The following is a 15,878-nucleotide window of genomic DNA, read 5'->3' as shown; positions in this document are numbered from 1 at the left end:
TCATGAAAAAAACCACATATATTGGAAACCAGATCTGCAGGCTTTTAGTGCGCTCTGACGGCACCCAATTACAGGGTTGTGGTAATTTCAAGTTTTGTAAACTTTTTTCTCACTCCAATTTTCTGTCAAGAGAAGGTCAAAAGTATGATAGTAACCGAGGTTACAGTCATGAGTACCTTCATCATGTATTCCAGTCAAAATCCTTGGAAATTTGTAGATATGGAAGTGATAATGATAAAAGAAGATGACAAGTGTTTAAGTCCTTTTCAATTAATGTGCCATTCTGCCAGACTGGCACAACACAACCTTCCGGCGACGTAAAAAAGAACGACTATAGGCCTTATTGACGAAAAAGTATTGCGAAGGAGGGTCGGAATATTCTGGAATTTTTATTTTTAAAATTTCGATTGGAAGAAGAATATTTCTCAGAAATACGAAAAACGGCCATTTTGACTGAAAAAGTGACGAAATTAAGAACAACGACAGATATTGTGAAAAACAGTCGTACAAGAGACGGAAAGTACGAAGCCTCTTATCGTGGCAACAACGCACGATAAGACACTAAGCAGTGAATATTGGTGGAGAAGGAGGCTTCAGTGGGGGAAGAAATATACCACGGAACCCTCCCGGGACGCAAATCAGAAGAGATAAGAGCGTTATCGCCGGAATATCACGGGAGCGGAGGCTTGGTCCCCCAGAGACTGTTCTATGTGAAGGGACTGTATAAACTAACTTTATAGCTGCTGGAATGTCATAGATCTCTTAATCAACACCGTTATTATTTGATATTTCAGAATATGAGTAGCTAGAAAGAGGAAAGGGTCAATCCATCTCCAATGGATTTAATATAGAACTGTCACACAAAAACATAATAAAATAGGTTGTTTCAGCCGTGTTTTTAATGACAATCACGTAGTCTGAGGATCCGAGACTCAGCTATGTGGTTGTGTTCGCATGCAAACGAAAGCTGATCAAAAGTCGTTTGACTGATGGCCTAAAAATAGTAACTTTTTACTTAGCCCTAGACAGACCAGAAAATCAACTGGCAAGGTCGAGACGGTGAAAAGCGAGTAGGATTAAGGTAACTGACGCCTGCCAGTCGTTAATAGGTACTTTTTCTACGCTCCGTCGCTGTGTAGTATTTGGGCGAATGTTACATAGACGTTTTTATGGCGCTCCTGGGTGGGCCTGTCAAAGGCATAAGACCATCATGATCAGCAAGCGTTTCAGCGACGAACCCTCCGCTCCGGGCGTATGCCCGAATTAGAGGCCTTAATGACCGTTATTGTACTAGGGGGAAGGTGCGTACCCTCCGTCCAGTACAATTTAGCTTTTTAACTTAGTTAACACCGAAAATTCCGGGGGCCGGAGGGTTAGGTGGGAAGTCATGAACCCGCTTGTCCCGAGGTCCCGGGACCAAAAAGAATTAAAGAGAAAGCGTAAAACCAAACAAAAATAGTGTATAACCAAGAAAAAGCCAAAAATAAATTTATTTGAAAACAAAAAAGTACAAAAAACAGTAAAAAATCCAAAAAAGACCAAAAACAGTAAAAAACATAAAGTGACAGTTAATATATTATTTCCGGACGAGATGTGATCTGACCTTCCTATTTGTTTTGTTGTTTCAGATTGACTTATATCGTTCTTGATAGAAAGATTGTGTGTTTTGGTGAAGGGTTGGATACCCTCCCTCGAGTGTAATTTGAGTGTTTAAGCACGTTAATGGTGATTTTGCCGGTGGCCGGAGGGTAGAGTGGCAAGCTGATCAACGTGTTCCACACTCAACAGGGACATCAAGGACAACATCCGCAACGACTGTTGGGTATCGTTGAAGCAATTTTAGTATAGTTCGGGTACTATTTCATTAAAACTTAAGTGGTGGGGGGCACGATTGGCGCGGTCCGATTGTACCCTCCATCGATTAAAAATTTCCGAGTTAAGGGTCTTAATTCGGGTATTTTGGTGCAAAGGAGAGTATAGTACTATCCATTAACGACTAATAATAGGTTATTATCCTTATACATATTACTTATCTCCTAAATTAGACCCAAAAAACACCCAATTTTGTCGAAAATCATCGATTTTCGATCAAACTATAGACCCCCAAATTTTCGGATATCCGAGCTTTTCCGAACAACAAAAAGCTTTTATATAGGGAGTAGCTACGTAGTTCGATCCCCCTAACTAAAGAAACCGCGTGAGAAAAGACTCAGTAGAAGTTGGAAAAAACCAAAATTTTTCGGTCAAAATTTCGATAATTTTCCGGATTTTGTCAATCTGTTTTGGGGATCGAGTTTTTGAGTTTTTAGAGTTAGAGCAATAAAATTTTTTGTGTTAGGAGCGTGCTAGCATAACTTGCTCGTATACTAGAGAAATTCTTGAGTAACCCCCCGATTAGCTCCGTAGATAGAGCTAACGACTTAAGGATCGGAAAAGGGAGGAATCGGAGGGTCCAAATTTGATAGTTATTGGCCAAATTTTTGTCTCCAAACCAATTTTGATCCGGTTTTTTGCACTATTCCAGTGCCGTACAGGGCTACTACGCTCGTTTCAATTATTTTTAGGCACTTTCAATAGGAATTGCGGAAAAAGTTTCTCAAAACCTATATAGGTGGTGAAAAAAGGCCATTTGGACAAACACGTTTTTGGCAATTTCTCAAAGACTAGTCATCCGATCGGGATAATTTTGGTACCATAAGTCGACTTTTTGGACCGCTTTTCCGGACTGCAACCGTTTTTGGGTTGATAATCTCGGAAAAGAAAGTTTTTTTAGAATTTGTTGGTTCGGAGGGTCCAAATTACAGGCAACCCTCCGAGCGGCAGAAAATTTTATCAAAACATCTTTTTATTCAACTGGGAAGGTTGACCGTGTCAGCCAACCTAGTTTTAAGTCAGGTAGACCGCTTTTGGAGACTTTGTTGCGGTGACATAACCTTTTTTCTTGATTTTTGAGGAACCCTCTGAGGGTAACCCTCTGGAGTCAGCTAAGGCCCTTAGCAACCCTCCTTAGTGAAAAATTTCCACGAGGTTATCCAAAGAAGTTAAGACAGCCCCCCTGATAGAGAATTTAGCTTGTTTTGACGCTTCCTGAAGTCAATTGAAGGCCCTTCTGAGTGAAGCTCAGAAATTTGAAAATTTTGGAGGTACCCTCCGAAGTAACCCTCCGGAGCATATTAAGCATCTTGTTGACCCTCCTTAGTAAATTTAGGGGGACCCTCCGAAGTGACTTGGGTGATTAAGGTACCCTCCGAAGTAGGCTAAGTGTCTTAACAACCCTCCGAAGTAACCCTCCGGAGTGTCTTAAACCTTCTAAACAACCCAAGGTTAGAAACTTGAGGAAATCTTCTGTGGCAATTTGGGAAAAGGAAAATATCCATTTAATTTAAATCATATTAGGATATTAGGCGCGCTTATTAGGATCATAAGAGCCCATTTTGACCCGGAAGTTCGTGATCAACTTTGGATTCTAGATCGGGTGTATCAGAATTACCCGAACAAATTTTTTTGTTGTGATTTTGGTTGTGTGGTTGCCCTGAGCTACTTAATAGGAAAGTTCGGGCAATCCGGGAACGAATAAAGGAATACCTCGGTGAGTGTATTAGGCAAATACACACTCACTTGAGAAGAAAAGTTGTTCACTACTCTCGTGCACTTGGAGCAGTCCGGGCGTGGGAGAGCTTTTTCATAGACTTTAGAAATTTTCGATCAGAGGTTGCCTTGAGCCACTTAATAGGACAGCTCGACAGCTCGGGCAATCGCAGGGCACCTAAAAGAAGACCTCGGTGGGTGTATTAGGCAAATACACACCCACTTGAGAAGACTGTGTCCTGGGCTTTGTTCTTTCGGATCGTTCCGATTGGGGGAAGTCTTTTTCTTTAAGACTAAGTTTTATTGTTCTGTTTCTGAGTCATCACTGCTTTTTATCAAAGATTGTTTAATTTTAACAAAGCAGTGACTTGATAAATTGTGTGGCGATAAATTAGTACTGACAAAAGGTCGCCGTCACCTGTAGGATATTCTTATCTGATTATCTATTGTGTTTGGTGTGTTGATTATATCTTGTGAAAATTTTGTGACACTGTTATAATATACGACAGGGTTGAGCTAGCATTATATCAATACTGAGCAGGCCCTGTGTGTGTGTAACTCTAACGGAGTCACTAATATTGTCATTGGGAAATCTAAGAGACACTCTTGATACTTACGAGATCGAGGAGGCAGCGTTAAGTAATTTAACTTGAATTTGTTTGCGGTACGTGTGCGTCGCCATTAAATCATACGAAAATTGTTTTTGTAACAAAGCATGCAGCGCAGGGACTCGTTAGGATCGACTACTAAGATTCCCAGGCTGAGTAAGGGCAGCACGCGAAAATTTAAAACTAGGCGTAGCCAGTCCTCGTTTAGCAGCGCCTCCGAAGTGTTTGCCGAAAACGAATCGACTAAAGGTCAACCTGATCTTTCAGTGAGCGAAATGAGATTGAGGAGCGAGAAAAACCTCGATGGCGATCAAAGGCGGAGCGCCGAAACCGGAACCGCGAGCGAAACGCTTGTGGACCCCTTTGACGAGGAAGAACAGACGCTCATTCGACCCGACTTTGAGCCGAGCGAGGACCTCGAGCGGGAGGAAGTCGAGAGGACGGAGGAGACCTCGGAGCGTTCCGAGGTCGAGCCACGAGAGGAAGTCTTATTCAAGAGAATGTCCAAATCGGAGACCAAGAGTCACAGGTGGAGGGGAGAATACTCACATTCGGCTAGTACCCACTCATCCCTGGCCAAGCAGAGCAAAAATGCAATGATGTCGAGTTTAAGCCCGAGTGAAGAACAACCGGGTTCGAAGGCCAAGAAGAGTTGGAAGTCATTGTACGACGAGCGCATGGCGTCACTACCAACTGTAGGTTTAACTTCCAGTTATGACTACCCGGAGACATCCCATCCGGATGTGAACTTCACACCGTGCCCAAGGAACGATAAGAACAGGAAGGCGTCATCAGCCTCGCCGACCAGGCCCATGTCAGATGGGATAACGATGGGAGCGTCATCAACCTTCGACAGATTAATGACGTCCATGAGCAAGCAAAAAGGCGGTGCGTCATCAAGCACCAGGCTGCAGCCGCAGTTGACCTCATCTTCTCTGGGACTAACCCCGTCATTTGGGGCCACTGGCGACATAAGTGACATGTTCGCTGGCGTAATGAATGGTCTGGATGAACTGAGACGGGACATGACTAAAAGAATAGATCAGGTTGATGAGAGAGCTCACAAGGGTCAAGAGAATCTGAGAGATGAACTAACGCACGTGAAGTCGCAGGCGAGGGTTGATCAAGCTCTGTTGATTCGCAACACCGATCAATGCCTGCGGAGAGCCTGGCACAAGCGAACAAGGAGTCATACGAAAGAGAGGCTAGGATGACCAGAGAGATCGAACGATTGTTGAACGATCATGATAGTACCTATGCCCACACGATGACTAGCCTGGAGAAGAGGTTAGATGCAAAGTCTGACTTAATGATGCGGAAGCTTGACGCGATCCTGAATGGGAGTAGTTGGCAGGAACATTCCAACCCAAGGGAGCGCTCACGCCATGCGAATGTTGGAGATGGTACGGGCAGCAATGCTAGAGCCCAGCAAGGCTCGAGAACGAACTACGAACATAGAAACAAGGAGCGGCCAAGGGCAGCCCCGCAGAGGCCTGGCTGGACGAATCCAGTCCCGCCGGAGGCAGATGCCACCCCGGAGACAAGATTGCCAACCGTGCCACAAGTCAGTTCAGTACCAGATCTGATTACAGTCTCACAAGACACGACGATGTATGTCTCGATGTTTGAGCCTCTGAACAGATCTCTTGAAACATTCATCACCAAGCTCTCGAAGTCAACCGAGAGAGGAGAGAGGTCAAGAAGAACACTGAAAAAGCCGAAGTCATATAAAGACGAGTCAGACGGCTGCATTGATACTTGGATAGAGGTGATGAAGTTACACTTTGAGGAAGAGAATCTCTCCAAGAAACAAGAGTGCAGCGCGCTGACGAGCAACCTGGAGGGTACTGCATTAAGTTGTGTAATGGCGAAAAGAGCCAATGAGAGAGACAGCGCTCGCAAGATATTCGACATCCTGCTGAATCGTTTCGGCTCTGGAGTACAAGGGCACCAGGCTATGGTGAAGTTCGAGAAGAGGCGTCAAAGAGATGAAGAATCAATAGATAAATTCTTGGACGGCCTTGAATTGCTCAGGAGGAGAAGCAACCCGGATGAGAGAATATCCGAGCGAAACTTGGCAATTGCTTCGAAGTTCATGGATGGAGTAAGGAGTGAGGAGTTGAAGACGATGTTGGCCACTCACTTCACCCTGTCGCTTGACCAGGTACCCACGCCTGACGACTTGCGTATGAAGTCACGCGAGTATTTACTCATAAAACCGAGGGCGCAAAACCGTTACAGCAAATATGGCAACTATAGCGGGACAAACACTGGTGCGAATTCCAGTTGGTACAAACCTCGCGATGACATGGACAAGAGGAGGTCGTGTGCAAATTGTGGTTCGATGGACCATCACGTTTCTGCGTGTTCTGCATACAAACAGAACATGAAGGCCATAGGCTACTTTCTCGAGGACGACGACGCGACCGACGAGGATCATGAAGAGTATTTCAGAGGGCTCATCATGAAATATGGTCCGAGGTGTTTCTTCTGTAATTTGGAGGGACACTTCAAGTCGGATTGTACTCAATTTTGGGACGCAGTAGCGGACGCGAAACATCCCCGCCACGAAGAGGCGCTTTCGGGTGTCAAGGCCAGTCGAGCACGTCTGATGAACGAGGCTGAATCTCGGAGAAAGGAGACGACACCGAGCACCTTCACGACCAAAGGGTTAGGACATGGCCTGACGAGGTGGTAGCCTCGAACCTCGAAGCAGAGTCGTCTAGCCCACTCAAGGTGGATTACGGCCTGGCGGCAAGGACAGCGCTGCAGAATGTCAAACAGGACCTAGCCACAAAAGAAGTGGAGCAATGGGTAAGGTCGGAGCTGGAGAGCACAGATCTTCGGGAAAGTTTTAATGTCCTGGGTAAAACGATAAAAGCAGAAGACAAAGAGGAACCCAAGAAACAGGGACTTAAACTGAACGTTATATCTGGTAAGACTTTCGGCATGACGAAGGCGGGGACCAAAATAATGTCCATCATCTCAGTCACAGGGCACCAGGTGGTCAAGAACTTGAGTGAACCATCCGAGATTACACTAGTCCACCTGGACATCTATGCCGACTACCTGAAGGAGAAGGATCCCAAACTGGACACCAGGGCAGTGCGAGCGCTGCTCACGACGGGAGGTCCGAGGCTGATGAAAGTGGACGGACATTATATCGATGTCCATGGCCCTTACCCGATCCTGATGAATGTGGATGGCATCAATATCTACACGAAAGCTCACATAACTGATGCGAACGATCAGATTGGCCGGATATACATTGGTCAAGAGAAGCTGAAGGTCAGACGAATCGGAAACAACGCGATGCTCGAACAAGATGCGGTGCATATTGGTTGCGAGGCCGATCTGGCCGCACACGTTCTGGACGTGCAAGGCAGACAACTTTCAGTAAAGGGACTGCTAGACACGGGAGCAGTGGTTAGTGTCATGCCAGTCAAAACTTGGACCGACATGGGTTTCGAAAGGTCGGATCTCATACCGACAAACATCAGGTTGGCAGCTGCCAATCAGGGAGCGATCTATGTCACCGGACGAACCCCGATCATTTCACTGCAGCTCGGAGGAAGACATCTTTGGATGAGCTTCCTAGTAGTAGAGAATTTGGACGAATCCGACCAGTTCATCTTAGGGAGGGATTTCGTTCGCAACTTTGACGTCACGATCGATCTCAATGACGGATTGATTAGGATCAAGGATCCTGGGAGAAAGTATGAGAAAAGACCCCTTAATAAGATCTTAATTAATCAGGCCAAGGTGCCAATTTTTCTGGATCGAAAAGTTAGATTAAAACCAAACCAAGCCGTAGTAGCGACGTTTAGGATGAGGAACTTGAATGAACTCAGCAATGACATACAGGTGTGTCTGGTACCAAATCCAAACAGTAAAAGCTCGGCTATTTTAGGAAGAAGCTTCTCACTCACTCAGAGCGGACTGTGTATGAGTGTGTTATTGAACACAGAAGCAACAACAGTGACAATACAGAGGGGAAAGAAACTTGGCTACGCTTTGCCTCTGAACACAGACTTTCAGAGTGTGGAGAACTTGAAAAAGTTTGATGTAACTAAATGTCCATTGCATGCGAACCAAGAATGTATAATGAAAAGAGTGAATGAATTGAAATCTTCTAGGAAATTGTTTTCAATGAAGTCGGAAACAGATGATGGGCTGTCTAGTTGTTCCAACTTCCCTGAGAGACCGACGGAGGCAGAGTTAGCAGCGAATAAACCTGTCCTACCTGAGATAGAACATCTAAAGGGTAAAATATCAGACAAGGAACTAGATTCGCTCAGAGCGGTGCTAAATTGGAACACTGACGTTTTTTCGAAACATAAGGCTGACATAGGTTGTTGCAATTTTGTAGAGCACGAGATTGAGATAGAAGAGGGCTCGGTACCTCATAGGGAAGAATGACCCCAAACAAGTCAGAAACGTGTAGGAAGGAAATCGAGATGTTAATGGAGTACGACATGATCGAGCCGTCGAAGTCCCCATGGGCTTGTGGTGTGGTCATGGCGAAAAAGAAAGGGGGACAACTCAGATTTTGTTGTGATTTCCGTTATCTGAACGCAGTGACTATAAAGGACGCATACCCGATTCCCCGCATCGATGAGAGCCTATCCAAGCCGGGAGACGCGAAGTTCTTCACGACGTTGGATTTGGGCTCTGCATTCTGGCAAGTGCCACTCAGAAAGCAAGATCGAGAGAAAACAGGCTTCGCGTGTGAGCTGGGACTGTTCCAGTGGAAGAGGATGCCATTCGGATTGTGCAACGCGACGGCCACATTCCAGCGACTGATGGCCCAGGCACTCACGAGCGTCACTAAGAAATACGGGAATCTCATCATGTGTTATGTCGATGATGTCGTGATTGCAACACCAACCTTAGAAGACCCCATAGAGAGGTTGGAGGAGGTGTTTTCTTGCATGAAGCAGGCGGGTCTGAAATGCAAACCCTCTAAGTGTGAAATCCTCAGGGATTCCATAAAGTATCTGGGCCGCCTGGTTGACAAACATGGAGTGAGACCAGATCCCGAAGCGGTTGAAGCGGTGCTGACCTGGAAGGCACCTAAAACAGATACACAGCTGATGAGTTTTCTGGGATTCGCAAATTATTATCGAGAGTTCATCAAGGGGTATGCTGACAAAATATACCCCATGCAGGGGTTGATGAGAAACAAGGGCAAAAAGTTCACCTGGACTGATGAGGCACAAGTTTCATTTGAAAACATCAAACGTGAACTTTGCGAGGCACCGGTCCTCGGCATGCCAACAGAGAAGGGGATGTTCGTGCTGGACACGGATGCATCAGTGGTTGCGATATCGGGCATACTTCACCAGGAGCAGGAGTGGAACGGGAGAACGGTTCTTCGTCCGATAGCCTACGGGAGTAAAGTCCTGAGTGATACTGAAATGAAGTACGGCGCACCAAAAGCGGAGATGTTTGCGGTGATCACTTTCGTGGAAAAATACAGGGCCTACTTGGGGAGTGCTCCCTTCAAGTTACGTATGGATAACCGTGCCCTTGCCTGGCTGAAAACCTATTCGATGGACCAAAGCTTTATTGGTCGTTGGATCGTGCGCCTGGATGGATACCACATGATCATAGAGCACCGTACCCGTGACAAGCACCAGAACGCAGATAGCCTCAGTAAAAAGACAGAATTTTATGAGCGCCTCGAGGAGAAACAGGCTAACCAATCAGAGATCAAAGACGGGTTTTCCTTTCTGGACAAAGAAACCTACGACAAGCTGCCACTTACTAGGTGGTTAGACAAGTCAGGACATCCTATACCTGGACACCCTGACCTTCCAGTGGAGACGGCCGCGGAGATAAAGCTTTTAGCCAGAGGCGAGCCCGTTCCGTTGGATCTGCTAGTCCGATCCAACTTGGTACAGCAAGAACTAACCAGGCTGGGTATAAACAGCATGGCTCTATTGAACAAGACGGTGAACGTGGCGCCGGACGTCATGGGAAAACTCCGTGACTTGTTGGACAGGGAAGTGGATAGGCATGATCGTGAATGGATGGAGACCATGCAGCGGTTGACTGTCACCGAGAGAACAGAGAAGAGGCCAGTGTCCATTCGCAGCCGAGGCGTTGAACGGGATTGCAGGTCGATTGTCAACCAGCTGGTGAGCTCGATGCCGAAGGAAGTCTTGTTGAGAACTTCGTTCACTGAATATGGAACACTGAATCAGAACCAAACTACTGAGGAAGTCAGGATCAGGTCGAAATCTAGCTTCACGAGGAGAGTGCACTTCACGGATGCAAAAGAGGAATACGAGCCGAGCCCAGATTGTTCGCCCGTGGACGAGACAATGTCCGGGGAGTCTGATACCTTCGAGCCAGTCAAGGACGACTCGTCTGAGGAGTCGGACACCTTTGAGCCCGTGCAGGACGACTTGTCCGGGGAGAGGTTGACTAGACCACCTAGGGGCAGAATTTTGTCCGGGGAGTCGGGTTCAAAGCGACCGATGGACAGAGTTTTGTCCGGGGAGTCGAAAAAAAACATCTCAGACAACTTGTAATATGATGTTGGAGAATCAGTCGACTCAAGTGTTGACTCGGGACCCCAGTCCTGGGACAACACGTCTGAAACAACTTCCAAATCCTATATGTCAGAAATCGCAATCCACTCCTTATTGGTAGACTGGAAGCAGCGTGGGCTGGACCGAGAAACACATCAGGATCCAGACAGGGACAGATACACCTCAGATGAAGAGGGCACTGTGGTAGATAATGCCGCAGACGAGCTCGAGCTGATAGCAGTTTCGAAACGCCCAACCAGATTGCTGCCACATGGTACGGTCGTCCGTACCAATCTGGAACCATCTGTGCAGGAAGCGACGCCTTTGAAAAAGATATGGTGTGTCAAGTTGATGGACGATGCTCATGCTCCGGAGATAATGAGTGGGCAAATGAACGTGGTGAAGACGTATTTGAAAGCCAGGTACAGGCTGTCGGATCTCCTAAGGGCTCAACGAAATGACAGAATGACGAGCAGTCTGAAGAGATGGATCGAGAATGGAGCACTTGACAAGGGAGATTTGGAAGAAGACAGCTACAAAATCCTGAAGCATTTCTACCTGAAGCGAAACGACTTGTTGTACCTGAACAAGGACGGAATCGTAGCCTGCAAACGAAAAGAGGAGGACAAGGTCCTCTATAAATACAATTCAATAGTGTTACCACAGTTGTACCAGACCGAATTGCTCTTTCGCTCACATGATCAGATGGGCCATCAAGGCGTGGACAAAGTGTATAACAGGATACAGAAACGATTCGAATGGCCGGGATTGAAGAAGGCGTGTGAGAAGTGGATCGCAGCATGCCTGTCATGTCAGCAGGCCAAGGATCCCAGGAAGCTAAGGTTCCCCCTACAGTCAATAGAGTCGTCAGGGTTCAACGAAGTGGTGCAAATTGATCATCAGAAAATCTGCATGACAGCAACGGGCTATAATCAGGTGCTGGTAATGATCGACCATTTTACCAAGTATGCGGAAGCAGCACCCTGCATGACAGCATCGGCGGAAGAAACGTGTGATCGTTTGATAAATGTGTGGATAGCGAGGCATGGCTGCCCCATCACGTTCCAATCGGACAAATGGCAAAGCATTCGTGGCGATCTCACGAAGGAGTTGATGAAAAGGTCACAGGTAGCGCAGGCCCACTCGACCACTTATCACCCGCAAACGAATGGCCTAGTCGAGAGGCAAAAACGCACACACTGATATCCATGCTGAGAGTCTACTGCTCGCGTTACATGGATGACTGGGACAAGCACTTGCCGCAAGTGATGGGTGCTTACAACAGCACGGAGCATTCCACCACGGGAATAAGTCCGCACATGATGTTAACGGGTCATGAAAAAGCGCTCCCGTTGACGTTTTTCTACCCTGAATATGAGGGGAAGAGGACAGCACCGCAAACGTACGTTCGGGATGTTATTAGAAGACAGCAGGACCTCAATGACTTATGCAGGAGGAATACGCAACAGGCACAAATTAGACAAAAAAGGAGGTTTGATAAAAGGACAGCTGATGCGAAAGCCTACTCAGTTGGCGACTACGTCTGGGTGTTCCAGGAAGTGGTTCCACCAAAAGGAACCAAGAAATTATTAAAGAAATGGCGTGGTCCATTTCAGATAACAAAGGTGCACCAAGGAGGTCGTTTTTATCGATTGAGCACTGGAAGAGCAGCTCATTACGAGAATATCAAACCACACAATGCCTCGTCAGAGGATTGGTGCATCCCAGCGGACATGCAAGAGGGAGACTATTTGATAGTGGATCCTGCTTGTGAAGTGAATGAAAGGGGTACTCGCGACAAGAACGACGGGAATGAGGTGGTGGATGATTGCGATCTACCACTGGATCTCGAGTTGACCGATCGAGTAGAGGTGGACGATGAAACTCTACCTTATGCCGAAGAAGACTGGGACTGCCCGGAACAAACCGAAATTGACAAAGGAATACAGCCTGACTTTCCTCTCACTATGGAAACACGCCAAAGCAAGAGAGGAGAAAACCAGAAGAAATACAATCCGTACGGCGAGGACTTCGTTTTAGACAGGATAGTAGTAAGTGATGTCATAGACTCGCTGATGGGACTGGACGAAGTGGCGATGCGAGAAGAAATCGACCTTGTGAACGATATGGATCAAGATTGGATCGACGATCGATCAGAACCGGAGGTGGAGTTTGAACCAGAAGCGGAACAGACTCATGAGCAAGAACTAACAAACTTGCGCGTGCTCGAATGGCTCCATGATCTGCCGACAGATCCAAAAGAGACGATCCTGACGATTCAGGACGTCGATAGAGACGGCGTCAAATACATCAGTCATGACAATACCGAGTCCAACTGGTTCGCCCCAGATGGTCCTCTACGTGTTCCACAATCCAACCTCGATCTCCTAGACTCTGGGCGATCGACGGGGACGTCGATGGTTATTTTTGTCCAGGGAGTGGGGGTAGGACTCACCCACACCAAAAATCTGATAATAAAAAAATTGAAATCGGCAAGAGAAACCGGAGAACTAGAGACAGAGGGCGAGAATGCTAAAAAACCACCTTTTGGACAAATCTTTGAATCGTATTTTGATCTACCGAACCATTATTCGAACAATATCGTCATAACGGACAGCGATTTCATACTCACGGAACGCACGTGCGCCATAGCGATAACCGCGGACGTAAGCTTCAAAACAGCACTAGCGGCTGACTTCAAGAGAGAGTATAAAAATATCGAGTTTTTGTGGAAACAGAGGCCTGGTGTGGGAGGGATGATAGTGCTTCCCCCTGTTGCATCACAGATACCAGGGAAATATTTGTGTTTCCTGGTTACCAAGGCCACTGATAAGCAACACGTAGATCCAAAGAGCTTGGTATTGGCCTTGACTCGATTAGGGATTTTTTGGTTGAGAGAGGAGTGACCTCTCTCTCGTTGCCAGTATACGATCCTAATAGGGGAAAGCTACATCGGAGAGAGTTGTACGCACTTGTACATGTGATATTCTCAGAGACTGACATAGAAGTTTACTTACATAAAAAATACTATCTGAGCATATGCTAAGAATTGCGCTCGGCGATAAGTGGTTTTTATTAGGTTAGTCGATAGGAATTAGAGTCAACTTTTAGGTTAGGTTAGGTTTTAGGTACAGTATTAGGGATTATGTTTTTATGTGATAGTATAGGTGTGTGATGTTTATATGTTTATGTGTTACGTTATTCTTGTGATATGTTTTATGTTTGTGTCATGAAAGACCTGGGATACTCCAGGTCATCAAGGTGACAGCGCACATTCGTGCTACTCTGACAAAGGTAAAGGTGGACGATCCACCTTGGTGCTAAATTTTTAAATCAGAATTGAAAAAAGAATTTCAATGGAGAGTTTTAAAGAATTGAATGATGTTGTATCCAAAAATGATGGTTCTAAGTCGCGACTTGTTTTTTAGATCTTGATTGATCGAAAATTGTTTACTGAACACTGAATCAGACGAGACAGAAAGAAATTACACGACACGACAACAAGAATCAAGACGATAAGAAATGGGTGACACGAACGAATTCATGGAATTCCTCTCAGCGAGTCTAGGAGCGACTCTAGACGAGATCTATCAGCGGCTGATCGATTGTGATTTCACACGAGAAGACCCGGGGTTGGCGATGTTTGTGGTCGCGCTCCTTAATGCACTAGGACGAGAGGGTCGAGGGAATCGCCCTACGGAAGTCGTGTTGATGTTGGCCTTCGGTGAGTCCGGGACCGCCGAGAGAGGCCGAAACCGACTGATGAGATGGAGGCGTGGAGAAATGTCTGGCCACGACCTGGCTCGTGAGCCAGGACTAGGTGAGCAGAGGGACCACCGGCTAGGTGAGATGCCCTTACCAGTCCAACCGGCGCAGCCACTCATCGGAGCGAAGAGACAACGTGATGGGCCAGGCCCGTCACATTCGGTCGACTCTCCTACAGCTGCTCCTCCTTTGAAGAAAGTGAGGGTGAGTGAGATAGAGATCCAGACGTCGGAGACGATCGAGACGCTGGAAAAGAAGGAGAAAGATCAGAGCGAGCTGTGTGCCAAACTCCAGGAGTAGAGGGCAATAGCTCGAGAAAGGGACGAATGGAAGAAGAAATACGAAGATCTACAGGTGGCTTATAAGGAGGATGAAATAAAGCACCTGAAGGAGCTGTATATGGCCAAGGTGAGCCAAGTGTCACCGGAAGATCTGGCGAGCATGAGATCCTCGGAGGGATCCAACGACACACGCCCCGGGACAACAGCTCAGGAGCTGTGTGTATCGAGAGAGACCGAGGTTCTGGATTTGCGTGCATCGAGAGAGCCCGAGGCTCCTCAGCAGACACGACTGTCTGCTTCTAGTCAGAGGTTCACGATACCAGATCCTTCTGACACTTACCTCGCCCCTCAGTTGCAAGAATCGTTCAACCAAGTGGCCAGAGCGACAATGGAGGACCTCTGGACGGACATTGGGTAGGATCGTTCCTTCCCAGCGTCGTGATCAGTCATCAAATAGCTCGGAGCGAGCACCCCACACAATAGTGCCCCCGGGGAGGGCGCATGGCAGAACCTATCAAAAGTCCCGCGTGGTAGATATCAGGAAGAACCTGATGACACGGCACCAGTTCACGCAAGTAGCTGCGGAGCATCCTCGAGCTTGCCTGAATGACATGAGCTGGAACCCCGCTACGAGCGACCAGGTGATTCCCCCAGGGAGCCGCCACCTGATCATAGGAGACAGTTTGGTGAGGGATCTGAATGAGATCTTCGTCTATGGTCAGACAACCACCTTGTCCTTTGGAGGAGCTTCAGTGGCTCAGGTCATCAAGATGATGGAATTCCAAAGCGAGGATCACCTGGATACACTGGTGATAATGCTAGGAACTAATGGCGTCTCGAGAGCCCCAGTGACCCCCGAGTGCAAGTGGGAGCCTCTGCTGGTATGCCTCCTGAATGAACTGAAGGAGAAGTACAGGCCCAGGTTTGTGGTGCTGTGCACGATACCACAAAACCCGCTGATGGGCACCACAGTGGCAGATTTCATGAACGGCAACGTGACACGGTGGAACGAAATGATCCGTAATCTGGTGAGAAACAACCCTGGCGAGTTGCCACTTCTGGATCTCGAAAATACGCTGCGCATGATTGATCACGTTGCG

Source organism: Symsagittifera roscoffensis, chromosome 1, assembly GCF_963678635.1.
Source record: "Symsagittifera roscoffensis chromosome 1, txSymRosc1.1, whole genome shotgun sequence".
Classification (NCBI taxonomy): domain Eukaryota; kingdom Metazoa; phylum Xenacoelomorpha; order Acoela; family Convolutidae; genus Symsagittifera; species Symsagittifera roscoffensis.
This window is presented reverse-complemented; position numbering follows the sequence as displayed.